General features: G+C 39.4%; 1 protein-coding gene across 2 annotated transcripts in view; it reads left to right on the forward strand.

Moving 5' to 3' along the window:
• Positions 1-764: 764 nt before the first annotated feature.
• LOC134078694 (uncharacterized) overlaps positions 765-21,894 on the forward strand; it is a 29,473-nt gene continuing 8,343 nt past the window's right edge. Inside the window, exons 1-2 of one of the 2 annotated variants that reach the window (XM_062534803.1) lie at positions 765-827; positions 7,124-7,169. The gene's annotated coding sequence lies outside the window, so the exon portion shown is untranslated. Of the gene's footprint in view, positions 828-7,123; positions 7,170-16,339; positions 16,467-21,894 lie in introns of those variants that run through there. The other variant, XM_062534802.1, reaches the window with a different exon arrangement.

Genomic DNA, 21,894 nt, shown 5'->3' on the forward strand with positions numbered 1-21,894 from the left:
TAAACACGGACGTGACGTAGTTCCCGCCATGGGTGATGGAAGACTGACAGATTGCAATGTGTTTTGGAATCGCGTTTGCCATTGCCATTTGAATTTTGAGACACAAAGAGCGTGACAAAGTGCTATGCAATAACGGGGGCGCTATTTCTGCAAACCGGGCAAAACTTTTTGCCAAAAAATATTCAAAATGTTTTCAATATTTGTTTTAAAAACATTTTCAAAAAAAAATTAAATACATTAAAAAATTAAAAAATAATTCAATTCTACATTGAATTTTGAACATTACATTGCAAAAGTAATTGACAATTAAAAGATGAAACTGAATATTGAAAATTGAAATGCAAAATGAATTGCCATTTGAATTTTGAGACTAAAGTACCATGGCAAAATGGAACGCAATTCAATCCATGTTTATTCAAATTTTTAACCAAAATAAATCAAATTGATTTGATGATTGCATTGTCACTTTGTATATTAAAATGCATTTTGAAAGAAAGTATTGCAAATTGTAATATTAAATTGCATAATGAATTAGCAATTGCCTAATGTAATGTCTTTTAGAATTGCATATTGCAGAATGCATTCTCATTTGAATTATGGAACTCATATGCTTCCATAGTAATCCTTCTGATGGCAGAGGACCAAGGAAGCTTGTGCCGGATGACATGACGGCGGTTTCCTCTAGAGGGAACACATTTCGACAGGACTCAGAATTTGGTGGAACAATTGTTCCGCGGTCTTCTTTGATCTTTGATTATTCTCGCTGATCCGGGAAAATGAAATGTTTTTTGTTCCTGCTCGGTGTTTCCGAGACAGTTCACCGAAAGGTAGGCCTAAGTAATTGTTCGAGTAGCCTAGTGCGTTTCTGAAACTATGGACCGACTGCTGCCGTCTGTTTGCTTTGTGCGTGCTCGCGTTGCTGACCACAGCTGCAGGAGTGGTCAAACATTCACAAATAGCCTAAGTTGTGAAGTTTTTTATGCCGCTTTTCATATGCCATGATCACTACATTACAGCCAATCGGACGACAAACACGAACTGGGGGGGAACCAAATCGGGTGCTTCACCGGAAAAATACGCACATTTTCGCAAATCTCTTCATTCTACCCTTGAAGACATCGCGGCCTTGTGTCCTGAAATGTAGATTCCTCTCGTACAATTAAATTATCTGAATGTTGGCCTACTACAACATCACTACCGGGCGCATGTCATATTTTTAGTTGATCAACCAGTAGACTAGTAACGCGGTTAAGCTTGAAATTAGACATTCGCCAGACATTCAAAACATTGAGTTCTCTATCTCATTCAAGTTCAACGCTGAATAAACTACTCACAAAGTGCGATTTAGTTGTGAGAATATATTAAATGTTATTGAATGCAATAAAAGGCAAAATTGCAATCAATGTTGCCATTAAGATCACATTCATGCATCCAAGGACTCTCTTCCCATGTTTACTGCCATTTCGTCGGGCAGGCTGCAGCTTTTCAAAATAAAGGTTCCGAGACAGCGCATGTAAACGATGTGGGAAATGATAAATAAGCCAAGATGGGAAAACTTTTGGGAAAATATTAGGGATCGACCGATATGTTTTTTTTCAGGGCCGATAGGCCTACCGATATCAATTATTAGGGGAGAGCAGGGTCAATTAAAACACTTTTCAGTTAAACGTCTTTTTCAAAACAGGTGAAGGGGATAGAAATAATTTTGTCCTATGATCAACAACTCACATGTGTCTTCTCTTAGTAACCAGTGTAATTTCATTTACACCTTGAGTGATCGTGTTGTTTTTTAACTTTGAACTTAAGTTGTCGTTTGTTTCAATTGACCCGCCCAGTCGGGTCAATTGAAACACATGTGCGGGACGAATGAAACAGCATATTGTAAACAGAAACCATTCACTTTACTCTAGTTTTTATGAAACATACCTAACAACATACTTCTGTACTTGTCATGCTTAAAATTTCACCTGATTCCTAAAAATATAAGTAGGTCAAAACATTTATTTTTCCATGTGCGTCAATGTCGAGATACGCATTTTGATTAAACTCACATTTCTTCATTTTATACCATGCTGATGACTACATTTCCATCTAATTTACTTATTTCCCGTTGTAAGCCCTGTTGAGGGATTCACGATTGATCTTCCTGTTTTATTTTGAAACAATTGATTTTTTTTTGCATTGATAGTGCAGGACGATTGAAACAACTGTTTCAATCGTCCCGACAGTGCTAACTGACACCTAAACATATTTTGCTTCTAAACTTCAAAATGCTGACATTCAACACTTTCAGACATGTTTAAGTAATGATTCATCTCTCGTATGGTCATGTGATCATTGCATGAAACAATAAACACGAGTTGTGATCACAAAAAAATGACCGCACGTAAGATTTTACTTGCCGGTGTCAAAAATAGGTTTGCGGGGATAACGTTGGAATTCGATGACGTCATGGCACGAGATTTTCCGTGGTTGGTAAGTCTTGTGTGTTGAACATACTGACGACATATGACATTTCAGATGTGCATGGTTCTCGAGGAAATCGCTGTGTTACTTTCGTCCCGCGTTTCAATTGACCCGGCTCTCCCCCTACCAACAAATGAGGCCGATAACCGATATGTAAAACCGATATTTCAGTTGTCAAAAAAGGGGGTAGGCCTAGATAAAATGTAAAAAATAATAATAATAGTACTTAATTGTAATAGTAATAATTTAAAAGCATTTCATTATGCAAATGTATCTTTCTTCTTTTGTTACTCTATATCAACTTGCAGTGTAGATCATGTGTAGGCTATCATATTAATCCAAGAGCTGAATTAACTACAGGGCAGTGTGCTTGTTAAGGGATCTGTCAATGATGCTTTGTCATAGAGTGTGTCTGAGTGCACGAGAGAGGGAGAGTGGTGCACGTGTGATTATTCAAGTGTTGTACTTTAACGAAGCAGTTTTAAAATTAGGCTAAGCATACAATCTGTGTCCACAGTAATAATAATATAAGATACACGTTTGTGGGCCTAAAAGGCGCGGTAGTCAGCTTGGAACGAGATTTAGTCAGGTCAAATTTATTACGGCTGGCTCGGGTGCCTGTAGTCTTTTCTGCCAGTCCTTGACGTTCGCTATCGCACTGGGACTCGTTTGTTATCGAACGTCTGTTCGGCTATCCTGCCGTTACTCCCAAACGTCACTCCCAAATTGTTAGACTTCTTAACTTGAAAGTCTTGCTCCGTATTGAACTAATACGGAACGCTCTTTGTTCCGTATTTTTGAGAAACTGCTCAATGCACACAAACTAAAATAAAAAACACTAAAAACTCCCTGACACAACGTGGAGCCTGCTGGTCTGCAAGGCATAGAGTAGGCTATTGTTTGGTCAAATTTGAATATAACATGGTCAAAAGATTGTATCTTTAGTCTTTCATTTAAAGGGTCACTGCACCCTAAAATAGGTTTTTTGAGCTGTTGATTGATTGAAAATACTCATAAGTGGTGAACTGCACTATTACCAGGGTTAATATTGACAAAAATCGTGTTTCTCGACAAAAGTAACATTTCGTCTGATTTTGTATGGGAGATATTGCTCTCTCGCGCATACTACCGTTTGAAAACATGCCATGGCATGTTGGTCCAAAGTACTATTGGAATGCTGACGTTGTCCTGCACTTCTAGTCCGACACTACGTCACCGGGTCGTTACAAATTAGGACTGAAACGCCCCAACACCTGCTGCCCTGATTAGCCTACCTGTGATAAGCCATGTCTGCAGCACTCATTCCCAGATTGACACGAAATCACCATGGTTGATTGGTTGCAGCAGTGCTGCACTCTCTCTCCAAATTTCAGAACCTCTCGCCCATTTTGAAAGCCGTTTTCAGAAATGTGAAGTGGGTGGAGTTATGGGGTGAAGTGACTCTTTAAAGATCTCCAGATAAGTGATTTACGCCTATGCTGGACCGTTTACCATAGACAAAAGTTGGTATTATGTTTCCTGGATCTTAACATTCAGGCATTCAAATGAAATTTCATTAAGAACATATATTTTTTTTCTCCATTTGCCTACCAGAGTATGATGCTTGCATGAGGGAAACATCCCAAAACAATAGCACCCACATAATTGCTGTTGTTTTCAGAAGTATTTCTCATGCAACCATGCAAAAGCAATGAACTATTGTATATATCTTACATTAGTAAAGCAGGGCTCTGATGTGCATAGATGCATATGTAGGCTACACATGCGCATAGTTTTCACAAACTAGCTCTTTAAGCACTTCAAATATTGACTGCTTTGAAGTGAAAGTGCATGTCTAACAATATCATAATAATAATTGTGATAATGATAATCATAATGATGATTTGATGTGGATGGAGGTACGTGTAGGTGAGGTATTTTTGTTCCGTATTTTATTTTCTCATAGTTGGCAACCCTAAATGTAGGCTACGGTTGAAAACCTCCATGCGCAGTCAAAGCAAGTTTCTATAGCCGTGTTCAAGTTCAACTCCAAATGACCTTTTGCAGCAACGAGAGCTGCCGGTGGCAGCAGGGGCGGGGATGCAAACGCTGCTATGAAGTTGTACACTCTCTACTTCCCGTAGTGTAGACTTGGCTAGACTTGACCATGTGACGAATACGAGGCACGGACCCGCACGGACTCTTGTGGATATGGGGAGGCATCTAAACACCTGCACACACGTCAGGGATGTAAAAGCCAATTAGGGCAAAGACCTGACGTCATGAAGGCAGGGTCTAGGCTCCGCTGCTCTCCGCAGTACCTCCAGACCGGCTGCTCTTTTGCGGAGCAGCCGCCTGGCCACGCCTTGCTCCCGCGATAAGTTGAGGCCATGTGATACCGACTGCCGAGTCGAAAACACGCCCATCTAGACCATCGTGGACAGATTTTTAACCACGTGCATCTTGTGCTGCGCAGCCAACTTGAACGTGCCTTATCTATCTAGCCTGCCGAGAAGTCAAAACTGACATTCAGTCTTCATCCTGATTGGCTGGATTCGTCCTGACTAACAAATCAGATGGTGTAGGGGGCGGGACAGTGCTCTCGACCACAGAATGTCAAATGCAGGGAGTGAGAGTAGCGCGTCTCATTCTTTATTCATTTCAATATCGGCTTATCGGTGGAAAATATGACCGATACCGATTATTATAAAAATGCTAAATATCGGCCATAATAATCGGCCCGGCCGATAATTGGTCGACCCCTAGAAAATATACTAAAGAAGAATCCGCACAACTCAAGTCTTTGTGCAAAAAAAGCTTTAGTGTGCGGATTCTTCTTTAAAATATCCAGTCACTCTTAATCTTGCACCTCACACGGATGAGCGGTGATTTTTCACTTTTTTGGGAAAATATACTAAAATGGAAAAATGATATAACATCACAAAATGCAAACGAATCGAATCTATTGAGTATTCATTCTTTAAAAAAAATTAACAGAGAATGGTTTTGAAGACATTTATTGGTGGCAAGGATGTTTTTACTCTTCTTCCGACCGGGTTTGGCAAGAGCTTGAAGAAGCCTAGCACGTCATTCAAGATAACAGGCAAGTGGTTTATCAAATCACGTGCAAGGATGTTTTACAAGGACCCGCCTTCATAAATACATCTCCTATCGAGAAGTCCCAGATTCTTGTGTGAAGCAGACAGCGAACTACAGGATCTGGCGAGAGTCAGGTTAGGATGCAGTCGCTTGCAAACAGAAACGTATAATTTGCGTAATATGCAGTGCATGCTGGTTAGACGTGCGGTGTTTCTCAAAGTCAAGAGCGCATCCTTGAGTGCTTTCTTGCGAGTCGGCTGCTAGAGAGACAAGACTATACACCTTCCCAGTACCCTCCCCAGCCGTCAAGAATACATCAAAGATCTTAAGGCGGAGCAAGATACTTGTTCATGTAGTAGTTCATGTCTATGGGCGCAAAACGGGGATCACCTCCTCCGCATAAAGGGGTGCGTCATGCCCATAGACTTCAATGTAACAGCTCTGCATAAAGGGGGATTTTGCCCCCCCTCCCTCTTACGATTCGGGTTCCAGGAAGTGGCTTCTCATTAAATATCTTGCTCTGCCCTTAAAGGGATATTCCGCCATTTTTGGAAATAAGCTCATTTCCCACCTCCCCTCGAGCAAAACAATCGATATACCTTTTTCCCGTTCATCCTGCCATTCTGTGAGTCTGGCGATACAACTTTTAGCTTCAGCCTAGCATAGATCATTGAATCGGATTAGACCGTTAGCTTCTCGCCTGCTAGCAAGTGACTAAGATTTCTGGTAATTTTCCCATTTAAAACGTGTCTCTTCTCAAGTTAGAAAGTGCAATAAGACCAACTGAAAATGAAACCTGCCGTTTTTCTAGGCTGATTTGACACGGAACTACACGCTCATCTAGCGTACTAATCAAGGCAAGTTGCAACCGTACCATGGGCGCAGTGATATCACGCAATACTTCCTGCTTGTTGCCTATGGGGACTATTTTCAGATATCACTGCGCCCATGGTACGTTTGCAACTTGCCTTGATTATTACGCCAGATGAGAGTGTAGTTCCTTCCAAATTTCAGAACGTCCTGCCCATTTTGAAAGCCTTTTTCAGAAATGTGAAGTGGGTGGAGTTATGGGGTGAAGTGACTCTTTAATGGTAGCCTGGTTGCCCTTGGTTACCAAATTGTTACAATTGTTACTATTTGGTTAGCTTTGACAACCAAAACCTCATGCCTGGCTGATGAGCTGGCAACTGCGTGTAACCACTTTAAACTCCTGAATCAGTCAGTAAACATTTGTTGTAGTGTTATTCAATTGCATGCAGTGATTATTTTCATGCTTGGTGACACCCTCGAGTTGGGCCATTTTCATTGTAGATGTGGGTCTGCATTTCTAGGCTAGCTTTTTCATCACTTTTAAATTGATCAAATTACTTGATTTATCACAATATTTTTCAATTCACCACCCATTTTACATCTCTACGGTTGGCATGCATATTGTTTGCTTCCTTATGAATCATTTAATTTGTGTAACTTGTAAGAATATTTGAACTAAACTTGTGTTTTTCATTAGCACTACTTTTTTTAATTCCACATACTCGTTTGTTTGTTTACAGATGTAAAAATACACATTTACTTTTTATAGGACCAGAGGATTCTACATTTGTTGGTCTTCTGCAGCATCACTCAAGGTAAAAACAATACCGGTCATCATTTTGCCTTCAGGATTGCTAATAAGTGTCAAGTATGGTGGCTGAGAAGTGAAAATGTACTGGATGAATCTGGCCCCCCATGTTATTAAAAAATGATTAAAAACACTGTTATTTGTTTGTGCTGTAAACATTTCTAAAAGGATTTAAATAAATTACAAAATACATTGTATGGCCAGTGATGTCATTGTCACTCAGTCCCCCATACCCGTCCAAATTTCCCAAAATAGTCTCAATCGTTTGTGCTACTTTGTGCCGTTAACATTTGTGCTACTATGTTTTTAAGCTATTCCACTTTATTTGTTACACACATGACGTCACCCAACCGCTAATATAGCATGCTGTAATGTACAGTTACTGTACCTCCATAAGTATTGGAACACATGCTAAAGTTGACTATAAAGGGGGTCTTTTGGAAATTGATCTTAAAAAAATGAGGAAATATCCAACCTTTAAGGACATCCATTGTCTTTGTGAATTGTGAATTTATTAGTGTTTTCCTTAAAATACAGGGGTAATAAGTATTGGAACCCCTATATGTTAAAATATATGAATTTTTAACCCCTATGTGTTAAAATTCCCTTAATGGCAGGCCAATTTGTTTTATTTTTTTATTTTTAAAATGTGAGTTATTTCATGGATCCAGGACGCTATGCACCCTGATAAAGTCCCCTTGGCCTTTGGAATTCACATTTCACCATACCTTGAAATTGGCATGGTTTTATTTCACATAGCCTATTAGCTGGTTTGATTTGCATTGAGCTCTGAGAATGAATTTTTTTTTTTTCATTATTTACTTATTTAAGGCATTAAGATCAATTTCCAAAATATTATTTTATTCCTCTCTATCGTCAACTTTAGCATGTGTTCCTGTACAGGTAACTGTAATTAGCTGGTTTTATGTATATCAGTATCAACCTTATTTGCATTATATTGAAACATGAAATATCAGAACACTTTTATTACAAAAACATATGGACTTGATGTACCCTAAACAAGCAACTATGGTTTGTGGTGATATTTATTACATAAAAGGAACAATGCAACATATATAAAGAGACCCTATGCACAGGGTATCTGCACATTTTTTATCAACAAATTTAATGACTTTTAAGACCTTTTTAAGACCTCTAAGAATAAAAATTAAGACCATGACCACGGCAAAAATATATATAAAAAGTACGCTCTAGGCTGTTCAGTTTACCAAAGCACATTTGTATTTGAGTGACAGTGCAAATAGTGCACGTCAGGCAACTGCCTTCTCAATACTACAACAATACTGCTGTAAATAACGTACAAACAGTGTGTAAACAAATCAAGTTGCAAATTACAAGTTAAACACAGTTAAAAAAATGGACAAGGCTCCCGACTAACTTTTTGCGTTGGTTGCACTGGTGCGCCTAACTTTTTTTTCAGGTGCACCAGCACAAAATGTAGGTGTACCCACATTTTTCATTGCATATCTTTCTAACAGCAAAAGGTCACATTTTTATCGCACTCCTTTCATATAATGTGAATTATTTTTTATAAATATATTTGATAAAAAATCATTCACATTATATAATCATTCAAACTAAATAACCCCCCCTCCCCCATTTTTCTTCCCCTTTACTTTCTATATACTGACATTTCTGATATTCATGATTGCACACTTTATGCAGATTATATAGCCTACTATTTGTATTACAACTCTAGGCCTACCTCTTTAATTCAGCTGTCTGATTGATGCCTCAAAATATTGTAAACAAAGTAGCATAGTTGACTAGCTTATCATAGTCTACTGGTTGGACTGTTCAGTTTCCCCCACATGTGTTTAAGTTTCAAGGTAGGCTGATACTTTTTCTCCTTGGGACAGGTCCTTTTAGTCTTGGAGTTAGAAAACATTGGTGATGAGATGATCACTCAAATTGAATGCAAGAGTTTTAATAAAATGTGCAGCATGCTATGATGCTAACCGGATTTCATAATAATTTAGCTAGTCGTCATTGCTTTATTCACGATTGTGAATGTTTTATTTGGATTAAATGTGCATGTCGAGGGGTGGGTGTCCATTAAGCGCGCACGAGAGAGAGAGAGAAAGAGAGAAAGAGAGAGGGCCAAGCCGAGGAGGTTTACAGTACTTCTATATTGTTTGGTAAAGTTGCACGCATAGTCTACAATGAAAACAGGCGAAAGAAATGTATGCTCTCACCCGAAAAGCGTCAGGTGCACCATTGCAACCTCGAATATTTTTCAGTCGCAAAACTCTTGGCTCGCGTCTGCCACTCTGAAACACTATCTCCGTCTGTAGGAACGCACACGCTACTTTTTACTGTGTTGTTATATTGTAACACCCACAATATTTGAGTGTGTCTACATTCGCAAAGCTGACGAAACGGACTCGGCAGTAGTGTTGTTTTTGGCGGCCTGTTTTGGTTTTAGTTTTAGTCTAGTCTTTGTGTCAAGCTGTCATTTTAGTTTTTATCAGTTTTAGTCACGTTCATACTCTTTTAGTCTAGTCAAGTTTTAGTCGACTAAAAGTATGAGCATTTTAGTCTTATTTTCGTCTAGTTTTAGTTGACGAAAACTAATGACTTTTAGTCTTGTTTTAGTCAATGAAAATTGGATTTTAGCATATTTTTATTAATGCAATTCTATTTTAAGGGGTTGTTCCTCCATAGACTGGGTAAGATGTTTTTAGTGGCAGGCACTATAGCACCAGCGAACTCTGAAACTATAGGACTGGATGAAATGTGCAGATAACGGTCTCCACTGATAAATATCACACTGGCTAATCTGGAAATTACTGTAGGTCCTATGTCCAAAATTCTGAACTACCCCTTTAATAGGAAATGATACATTTTGGTTCATTTTCATGGATTAAAAAATTACAAATATTACAGGTTAGGACATAGGCACTGAACATTGACAGTGGAATCAGGTATGTTACACAGAGTTTGGTCTCCCCCTGTCACCATGAAAGGACTATTTGGAATATTCTGTAGACCTGCTGTTCCTTTTCTGAGAACAATTTAACTTAAGATCAAGTTGTCCTTAGGTTATTGAATGCTGTAAATGTGGATGCTATTTCACCATTAACTAGGTAGCCTAAGCGTGGTTACACACAGTTGTCATCTTAATGCAGTGTTTTGTAGCCTATAAAACGCATTTCACGTTCATCACTCAGTTTTGGTAGGCTAGGCCTATGCCTTGAGTGGTCGCTGCCCCTTTAAATGCGTGGGACTTTAAATTACGTTTTAACTCCATGCTGATTTTGTTAATGAACAGCACCGTCTTTGATTCAGTTTTTCTACCGTTTAAATAAACGACACACGCGCACTTGTGTGGTTGGTAAGGAATTGTTTTCAATAGTTTCTTGCAATTCCCACACAACATTAGATAACCTACTAAGCCAAGGTTCCATTACAAATGTGTCTATGATTAGAACTTCGTTGCTGATCGGTGGAATAATGTTATTATTGTAGGCTATATGACAGCGCCAGCATCAGCTGGACAGAAGCTTAGGCTACACACTAATCAAATCTGCAGTTGCCTGTTAACATTTTCATCTGAATTAGATCTACATGCGGAGGTGAGATAAGTAGCCTAGTGCAAAGTTGAACTGAGAGAGTTGCCAATCTAACGGACTGAACGTAGCCTAGCCTATATTTCTTAGCTTATTAGCGATAATGATAGGCTATACATCTACCGCTCCTTTGCTACATGATCAAATATGATCAGATGAGTGACAGAATCACCGAATATGACCAACAGGCCCACGCGAGAAACGCTGGTCCTCTGGTATGATAATCAGACCATGCAACCTGATGCGCCCCTGAAGTGAGACGCAGGAAACAGAAATACTGCAAAATAATAACACGACTAAACGACACAAAATAATGTTATAACATTCCTGTCCTTCTGGTCTTCGAAAATGAAGAGAGATGTTAGCATGGTTTTTATTTTATAAACCACATTTAGTCTCGTTTTTATTCGTCAACGATATTGCCTTATAAATTTAATTATAGTCATCGTCACATGGCCAGCATTTACGTTGCGTCTCGTCTCGTTATAGTCACGTGAAAAAAGTTCGTTGACGACGATATTTAGTCATAATTTTCGTTGACGAAAGCAACACTACTCGGCAGGACATGAAATTTAAGACCTCCTCATCGGAAATTCTAGAATTCAAGACATTTTAAGACCTTGAAAATCCAAAAAAATAAATACGACTTTTTAAGACTTTTTAAGGACCCGCGGGGACCCTGTATGCAACTTGTTCATAGTCATAAAATCGCTTAGAAATCGTTGTTTTGCTTGACTGACCAGTTTTATCGAAAACAGTAATATTTCCTCCCGCCCCCAGTGTCCCTATCCGCTATTGCAACCTTGCAGTTTGTTCAGGAGACGATCGTTCCCTGTTTACATCTGGAAGGCTGAGACGCATAAAGAACAAGAAGAACCACCTTGCAATGTATATATTTATATATAGCCTATATGTATAAATATACACGCTAAAGCTGTCGGGGAAGCTCTGCAGAGAAATATGCAAGCATAAAACGAGCGAAAATGAAAAACGAAACCAAAACTTAAGATGATATCGCCAATCCTGCATAGTTTCTCTTTAATAATTCTTGAATTTCCCCTTGGGGATCAATAAAGTATCTATCTATCTATCTATCTATTATAGCTTTTTCATCATTTGAGTTTGAAAAAACATATGTGAATGACATGTCTGTAGGGAGAGCCCTAAAGTAAAAATCCTGATGCTTCATATTCTCTTGTAATAAATAGCCCTGCATCGGCATAATAGACATCAAGAGAGTGATATAACCACAAATTCAGTGGTATTGTTTACTTTTTTCCACTGTGGGCTTATCTCCCTTTCCAAAAATTGGCTCAAGGACTAAATTACTAGAATCGAAACATTTTGTTAAATTATACGGGCTGGTTGAGCTGTGAGACAATAAGTGAAATAGGTTGAATATGTATTATAATTAGGGCTGTCAATCGATTACATTTTTTAATCTAATTAATTACATACTCTGTGATTAATTAATCTAAATTAATCGCATATAAAATGTGATCACAAAATCGCAATGTCAAAACTATTTCTTTGCAGTAATGTGGTACTTAAGAGTTGACGAACTCCGGTGATATGCAAATTCTGTGCTGCTGACATGGCAGAGGACTTTGTTTTAATCAACACTTTCTTTTTAACACAGTCAGGCCGTTTTTTTTTTTCAGTAAATGTTCCAATCAATGATCCAGGCAGCACATTCTCATCTCCCCATTTTACAGTCTAATGGTTACTGACTAGAATGGCTCTGGGTTAAAGGTCATCGATTAATCTGTGTTAATTTTTTTAATCTCTCAAATTAATTAATCTAAATTAATCAGTTATTTTGACAGCCCTAATTATAATGTTAAATATCGCCTCCTTTTCATGTTACTCGTATGTCACGTAATTATCAAAATAACTTTGTTTGTGATCTGTCACTGTTAGACCGTGAGCCAGGGCCTCAAATTATGGAAACCGTTACCGAAAAGGTGGCAAAGGCTACCATACCTTTTCTGAAAGCTTGGAATCTCAGCTTTTCAATGATGTATGATGGCCATCCGACAAGAGTAGCTGTTTTGAGTTACGACACATAATGTAAACTAAGGTTAAAGAAATAATGCGTATAAATCAAGCAGAACACTGGAATATTTTATTTTGTTATGTTTGGTATCATTTTAAAGGGGAGACTGAGCTTTCATTTAAATCCTTTCGTGAACATTTTGGATAAGTACAGCCAACCCTGGAGCTCTTCAAACCTTTAATCACACACATTTCCCTACCATTTCCCTGCCATTTTTTGTCTTTTAATCCTGTGGCACCTGGGAGCATCAGAGAAACAAAATCCAAACACTGAAATACTGGCATGACCCTAAGGATTCAGGAAATGTATCATTTACCCATATTATCTGATTTGGAGGGGGTGATTTACAGTCTTGTATCAGAGATGGCGTTTTTTCAAAGACATAAACAGTAGTGTACTATTACCCTAGGCTAATTTGTTGATATGTTGAGTTGAAAGTCTGAGGTAAATATATTTTAAATAATAATTATTGATACAGATCATTTTGAAAAAGTTGTTATTCAGCATTCTCAGCATTTTTAGATAGTTAAAAAGGTCCTTAATACATATCCACCACATATCATTTATATCAGGTCCCCACTTTCTTGGAATTTATATTAAAAAATGAATGCCTTTTTCTCAGGCAAGAAAATACACGTATACACAGGCTGCGATACTGTAAGTGCATTTGCAGGCCATGGTAAAGTGTCAGCCCGAAAACTTCTCTGAGACCTTTCAGAAGGTTGGGGCAGACTGGGCAATGACACCTGCGTTGTATGCAGCCTTAAAGGAGTTCACATGTCAAATGTACAGCTCCAAGTCCAGAATCACCAACATCAATGAAATGAAGTATGCACTTTTTTTGTGCAAAGAAAGGCGTAGAATCCTGGCAGTTAACTCCATGCTCGGATTCTCTCAGGAAGCACGGTCTCAGAGCTAACTATCAAGGTGCTATCTGGAGAAGATGCCTCGAGAACAACCCTGAAGTTCCTTCCCCAGTTGAGCATGGGTGGTCTAGACTGGACCAAGATGGTGACTTGCAGCTCTCCATAGACTGGTTCAATGTCTCCATTGGTCCACAAGCAGTACTTGAGTTTCTGTCCTGCTCATGCAAGAGGGACTGTGTCACTCCTCATGTCAGTGTGTTGCACTGTATAACAACTTTTTCAAAATGATCTGTATCAATAATTATTATTTCAAATATATTTACCTCAGACTTTCAACTCGACATATCAACAAATTAACCTTAAGGGTAATAGTACACTACTGTTTATGTCTTTGAAAAAACGCCATGTCTGATATAAGACGGAAACTCATCCCCTCCAAATCAGATAATATGGGTAAATGATACATTTTCTGAATCCTTAGGGTCATGCCAGTATTTCAGTGTTTGGATTTTGTTTCTCTGATGCTCCCAGGTGCCACAGGATTAAAAGACAAAAGATGGCAGGAAAATGTGTGTGATTAAAGGTTTGAAGAGCTCCAAGGTTGGCTGTACTTATCCAAAATGTTCACAAAAGGATTTAAATGAAAGCTCAGAGTCTCCCCTTTAAAATGATACCAAACATAACAAAATAAAATATTTCAGTGTTCTGCTTGATTTATACGCATTATTTCTTCAACCTTAGTTTACATTATGCGTCATAACTCAAAACAGCTACTCTTGTCAGATGGCCATCATACATCATTGAAAAGCTGAGATTCCAGGCTTTCAGAAAAGGTATGGTAGCCTTTGCCACCTTTTCGGTAACGACCAACCCCTCTGGCTCACGGACTATGTCTCAGCAAAGCTTTTGTGCAGTCACCTGTTCTCAAAGGCTCTAGACCCAGCAACAGTTGATAAACTAACCTAACTATTTTTGCTAGTTCTAGTGTACTACATCGTTGCTGAACATATGTTATTTCTGGTTCATTTGCAACAATATACAAATTTAAGTCCTTAGCTCCTCCCTAGCTAGCGAACGTTACTAACCGTTCCCATTCACTTTCCGTTTACTGTGCTAACGTTAGCTAGCTAGCTCAGTTAACTGGCAAAATTAAATAATTTATTCCATGATGTGGGTCGGCTCGTCAGACTAGCATTCATGTGCTTTGCCGTCAGAATTTGTGGAAAAACATGGACAAGGGAACATAGGCATATTGAATTAACATTGTTGCAGGCTAAAATATGATGCGTATGCATAGATTTCCATGCAACGTCACAAAAACATGCGCGCAAACCAAGAGACAGATCAGCATAAAGCAGTGTTCTCCATGAAAAGATTACAATGAATTTTAGTACCGAAAACCACACCATTCGAAATGGTTAGAGAATGTTCAGGAATGCAAAGGAATGCATTTTTTTGCCAAAAACCACCAAAACTGCCATAAAAATTATAACGGCCACCCTGCATCTTCTGCCCCAAGGCTGCACCCCTCACTTTTACTGGGTTGATGCCACCTAAAATCTCACACGCCTTATATTTTCTGGCTATACGTCCCTGTTCTAACTTCAAGAAGCATCTTGCTATTTTATAGTTTTATCGTAATATCAGGTGACTTAGTTGATTTCACATTCTCACACTGTACATGGGCCGCATTCAGCCATTTGGAACAGAAGAACACACCAGAATAGGCCTAAACTGGATTTGATGGGCTCATTCCTACACTTATAAAATGCAATTAAATGCGGAAGTAATCCAAGTATTGAGAATACGTTACTCAGATTGAGTAACGTAACGGAATACGTTACAAATTACTTTATTGGGTATGTATTTTGTATTCTGTAACGGAATACGTTTTGAAAGTATCCTCTCAACACTGATGCTAAGGTAACAAACTAGCACAAAATGTCAAAATTGGCCGATGTATGCAAAAACTATGTTTTCACCTGCCGCGTCTCGCCTTAACGGTCGCAACTTCTGGTCGCATGTCAGTCATCATCATGTTAAGCCCGCCCACCGACTTACACAATGTGATTGGTTCGGTGCTTTCTGCCTGAGCCCAGCTCCCAAGTCAAACGGAGAGTTGCTAGACTACCCCGGCAGCGAGAGGATTCTAGATTTCTAGGCTAGGGCGGAAATTCATTTTCCACAAGGAATTGCAATATATGGTGGGGAAAAATCCCTCTACTTCATTTAAAGTGAAGTGTACAAGTGTTTCCAATCTATAACACTTGCAAAAAAACAAATAGCGCCCATTTGAAATATGTTTTATATCTCTGCATGTCTTTTCATAAATTACTGTGCATTTGCACTCCTCATCCACCCTAATTATAATTATCTATTGAATGTTGTAGTTGGTGTAGTTGCTCTGGTTATATGTGTTGGAACATGCCTGTCTTCTCTTATGTCAACAGCCATCCAAATTAAAGGTCGTGAAGTGAAAGTCTTAGCAGGACAGGATGTTGAATTGGTTTGTAATGTAACGGAAACCGCTGATCTCATCCAGATAGAATGGATGAGGACAACACTGAAAATGGTTCAAAGAAACATTTTCACAATAGTAAGACAAACAGATCCAACTCCTGAGCAAGTGGATGATCTCAAGGATCGCCTTACATTCACAGGGAATGTACAAGAAGGCATTGGAAATATTCTTCTAAAGGAAGCAAAAATGAAGGATACTGGGAATTACTCATGCAACTTCATTTTCTTAACTGGCAGTCCTGTCAGCAAGACCATCCAGTTGAAAGTTCAGGGTATGATCTTTTCTGCTTTTGTAAGTGTTTACCAGCTCTATTTTGTCCTCTCTCTCTGGCCGTCACCACAATCTTACAACGAATGATGCCAACAGGCTACCTGTTGCGAGACCATTATAGCAACAAAGGCATGTGACTGACCAGAGGCTGGTCCCACAGCATGAAGTGCTTTCGGAAACAAGTTCAAGTTCAAGTTTATTGTCATGTACTCATAAAAAAAGAATTTATAAGTAACGAGATTCATTGTGCTCAAGTGTCCAGAAATAAATTAGAAAGAAAAATAAATAAATGGATACTACAAAGAGGGGTTGGGGAGCACCAAGGGACACCCAGGAGCAACAGGGGCAAGGAAAAACTCCCTTGTTCAGGAAGAAACCTTGGGCAGATCCACGGCTCAAGGGGCCAACCCAACTGCCTGGGGTCGTGCTAGTAGAGGGAGCATATACAGTGCCTATAGAAAGTCATCATACCCTTCTGAAATAGTTACTTTTTTTTGTCTTACAGCCTGAAATCAAAACCCATTTTAAAAACGATATTTTCCAGTTTTATTTACAAATTCAGCTGTACAACATCAGAATAATGAAAAAAGAGTCTGAAAATTAATAAAAAATTAAAAACTAGAATAACGGGGTTGGAAAAGTCATCATACCCCTGACTTAATACTTTGTAGAGCTTCCTTTTGCGTTCATTACAGCCATCAATCTGTTTGGATATGTCTATTATAGCGTTGCACACCTAGATTGGGGAATATTTGCCCAATCTTCCGTGCAGAATTGTTAAAATCCAGTCAAATTCTGAAAGGAACGGCGATGGACTGCTCTCTTCAAGTCAATCCACAGATTTTCTATAGGATTTAAGTCAGGGCTCTGACTTTGTCACTCAAGGATATTCACCATCCTATACTTAAGCCACTGCTTTGTTCTTTTGGCAGTATGTCTAGGATCATTGTCGTGTTGGAAGCCGAATGACCTGCCCATCTTCAGCTGTCTAGCAGAGGGACACAGGTTTTCCTCAAGAATTTGGGTGTACTTGGCAGCATCCATTTTCCCTTCTATCCTGACCAATTGCCCAGTCCCTGCTGAAGAGAAACATCCCCACAACATAGTGTTGCCCCAACCATGCTTCACACTAGGTATGGTGTGTTTTGGTTGGTGTACTGTGTTTGGTTTTCACCAAACATTGCGCTTGGAGTTCAGTGCAAAATCACATCTGGAATATTCTGCTACCATGTGGAAAAAGCTTTTATGGTCAGATGAGACTAAGATTGAACTTTTTGGAGACTAAAATTTAACTTTTTGGACTGAGCTCCAGGCGCTTACCAAACACAGTATGCACACCCAAACACACCCAAAACACACCATACCTAGTGTGAAGCATGGTGGGGGCAACATTATGCTGTGGGGATGTTTCTCTTCAGTGGGGACTGGGCAATTGGTCAGGATAGGAGGGAAAATGGATGCTGCCAAGTACACCCAAATGATTGAGGGAAACCTGCGTCCCTCTGCTAGACAGCTGAATATGGGCAGGTCATTCGCCTTCCAACACGGCAATGATCCTAAACATACTGCCAAAAGAACAAAGTAGTGGCTTAAGGATAGGATGGTGAATATCCTTGAGTGGCAAAGTCAGAGCCCTGACTTAAATCCTATAGAAAATCTGTGGATTGACTTGATGAGAGCAGTCCAACGCCGTTCCCTGCAGAATTTGACTGAATTTTAACAATTCTGCACGGAAGATTGGGCAAATATTCCCTAATCTAGGTGTGCAAAGCTATAATAGAGACTAGAGATGCACCCATCGATCGGCCGCCGATTGGAATCGGCCGATTTTCACGTGATCGGCCACGACCGGCGACCGGCCGGTCAGTCTGAGACATGCCGATTTTATGCCGGTCAAATGCACTCGCACGTACTTGTAACAACATCACACTCACACAGCTGAGTTTGCAAAGTTTGATGAAGCTAGGCCAACAGTCAGGGCTGGATAAAGCGCTAATACTGAGTTTTTCTATGCAGCGAACGCTGTGCTTTGCCATATTGCGTGGAATTTACTATACTAAGCTGTCACTTCAGGTTACAGCGCTCATCAAAGCCCGTCCTTGCCGCTAATTGCGTGCCCACAGCTGAACCACAAGCGCTATCAATAAGCAGCGACATAGCCTTTATACTCCACTTAAGGCGAGACACGGCAGGAATAAACATAGTTTTGCTTCGGTTTGCCAACTTATCATGTATTCTTTCACACTACTACAACAACTAAGTCCGATTAACACATTTAGAGGTTTATTTCATTACCTTTTGTCTGATCACGCCTGTATATTTCTTCTAAATTCGCCAAAAGTTAGCATTCTAACGTGTCATAAACTACCGCGACCGTGATACAAAACATATCATGCGTGGTGTCGTTGGAAAGCTGTGTTTCTCCTGCATGACGTTATGCCATCCAAATGTGGACACTTCCTTAGTATCCGCAAGCAATCGCGAAAGTTCAAAGAAGAGTGTGGACTGAGAATGTATGTCATTTGCTGTGTTTCAAGGCTTCTCAAAATTATTATTTTTTGTAGTCATTTTCCAACATCTCAGCCTATGTAGCACTAACTTCAGTTATCAGTATTCTGAAGATATTTACAGTTGGATATTTCATATGGATGTGAGAAGAAAATAAATAGTGTTCATAGTGCATTTCTACATGTGTGAAATGAATGTCCCACACTGGGATTACTGCAGCTGAAGAAGAATCTGTCTATTCACATTTTTCTACCAGCCATTGATAAGTTGATTACATTTCTAACATGTTGTATTAAAGAAAATAGGCTAGAAAATAACTCTTTGTTTGTGCTGTAAAGTGGTTAGAAGAAATTAAATCGGAATCGGCTAAAATCGGTATCGGCCGGTCAAACTCGATGAAAAATCGGAAATCGGAATCGGCCAAAAAATTGCAATCGGTGCATCTCTAATAGAGACATATCCAAACAGATTGAGGGCTGTAATGAAAGCAAAATGAATCTATACAAAGTATTAAGTCAGGGGTATGATGACTTTTCCAACCCTGTTATTCTATTTTTTATTTTTTTATTAATTTTCAGAACTGTTGACTTTTTTTTCATTATTTTGATGTTGTGCAGCTAGTGCTGTGCGATACTACGGTATATATCGTTGTACGACAGAAAAATGTCTATCGTACGATACAGTCCTCTACCGTTTATATCGTAATTTTAACGTGTGTGGCTGTGACTGCTCAGACAATTTAACTGCAGGTGTGTTGCCGCTTCTGGCAGCGGGCAACGTAAACTTAATTTACTGACTCGGGATGGGTGGCCATGCAGGCAAATGAACGCAGGCAGCTAATAGTAAACTTTTTTGACGTTGGCATAAAGACTAGTGTTGCACGGTGCACCGATACAACAAAAGTATTGCAATACCCTGAAATTAAAAATGTCACAACACCTAATGTTAGCCTACTTTACAATACGTTTAAGAATGTGTTCTTCTGAAGAAGCGGTGCACGCAAGGCAGGTCTCCCCTGACGTTGGCATAAAGACTAGTGTTGCACGGTGCACCGATACAACAAAAGTATTGCAATACCCTGAAATTAAAAATGTCACAACACCTAATGTTAGCCTACTTTACAATACGTTTAAGAATGTGTTCTTCTGAAGAAGCAGTGCGCGCAAGGCAGGTCTCCCCTAAGCTAGCCTGTGGCTGTGCGTCTTTCCCCCCCTCACACGCACTGGTATGCGCAGCAGTGCTATTAACAGCGAGACATGCTGCTAGTTTAAGTGATGCTATTGTAACACACAAGTATAGGCTCAGGGCTGTACACTGCGAGCACCTCGTCGCAAATGCGAGGAAATATATATTTGTGCTAATTAAAAATATGAAATGGGAGCACAGGTGCGAGTACTGAATTCAACCCTTTTATTCGCATTTTGCTCCTAAAAATCCACACCAAGTGGATCAGTATAAGTATAGGCTAGTACAATTTTCGCGCATCTGTATACAAATTTCATAATTGACAACTCTAACGCTCCTGGCTGGAAACTCACGCTTTCAGCATCAACCTCGCTGTCTCTCACACACGCAAGAAATGTCACTCCAAAACCATTCTTCTTTTTCTTCAATCTGTTCGTTATCAGTTGGTGACTTTGTAGCGATTAGCCTACCGTTGAAACAGCAAACCATGATAAGAATGTTGACTATATAGCCTACAATTACCGTGTTCATTTCAAATATTATTATTATCACGGTTGATAAACACGGTGTGGAAACCGTGTTAGCTTCACCCCAGCCTGCATTTGACATAGGCCTGGTTGACTTCTATGAGAGAAATCCGACAGATTCTGTTGTCTAAATTATGGATTTAACCACGATTTGGTGTAGGCTACACCTGCTTTAAAAAGGCGGAACATTTTCATGTGCGCATCATATAGCCACTCTGAGTCTTTGTATGGAGGTTACATTCACATTAATTCCATTCCACTAACGTTATCAGGAGAATACCGTAACGTTGTATTTTGACCTCTGGTTGTCACTCATTGGATATAACAGATACAGTATAGCCTACCAAACTCCAAGACGAGTCATGGTAGAGTAAGTTAAGCACCCAGCCAATTAAACATGACCAAGGAAAAAGTGACAACTCACGATGCCATGCCATGGTAGGCTACCTAAATCATAGAAGTTAACGTTACTGGACTGTGGACACTCATCTTTTCTATTACACCAGTGTTGTGTTTCCTGTGGAATTATAATTTGTAAAGTTGTTATTTCTTATTTTCATATATACTTACCTTAAACCAGAATTACAATTGCACTTATGGAGAGAAACTGAGATAAACAGAGGTGTAGCTGCCAAATAGTGTAGTATCTCTTTAAGAGTTGAGTGTGCCGTGAGTCATGTGACCAGCATTGAGTGTGTTAAAAGGAAGCGCGAGATTTGTTTAGTTTGAAATGAATTTCAACCCGGTGTGCAACCACTTGGTAAGCTCTCTCTATCTCAAATGTTTCTTGTCTGCCTTTATGTTGTACGCTTCATGTTGTCTGCTGTCGCTATGCTATGTTTGCTGTGTTTGCGTCCATTGTTTAGAGAAAGCTGTGCTCCGGTAGATGTAAAGTTAAGCAGTTCAGTTAACTCATTATAATGCTATGCTCTAGAGTTATAAATTGATGCGGTGGCAAGCTGTAGGACATAAAGTTAACATTCAGACTTGACATTGCATTGTGCCCACATGTGTCCGTTCATGTGTACTTTCTTAGATTTGTAAATGTTTGTGGTATGAATTGCTGGCTGGTATTTCACTTCCTGGTTTGCCGCGGGGCATTTTGGGAGCTGTAGTTCAGCTGTAGTTACCTGCTTATACTAATGATTGCCAGCATTTGCATAGCAGTTTGGTTGGACTTTAATATGGTGCATAGCCTAAATGTTTGAA

The sequence above is a fragment of the Sardina pilchardus genome, chromosome 4 (genome assembly GCF_963854185.1).
Source record: "Sardina pilchardus chromosome 4, fSarPil1.1, whole genome shotgun sequence".
Classification (NCBI taxonomy): Eukaryota; Metazoa; Chordata; class Actinopteri; order Clupeiformes; family Clupeidae; genus Sardina; species Sardina pilchardus.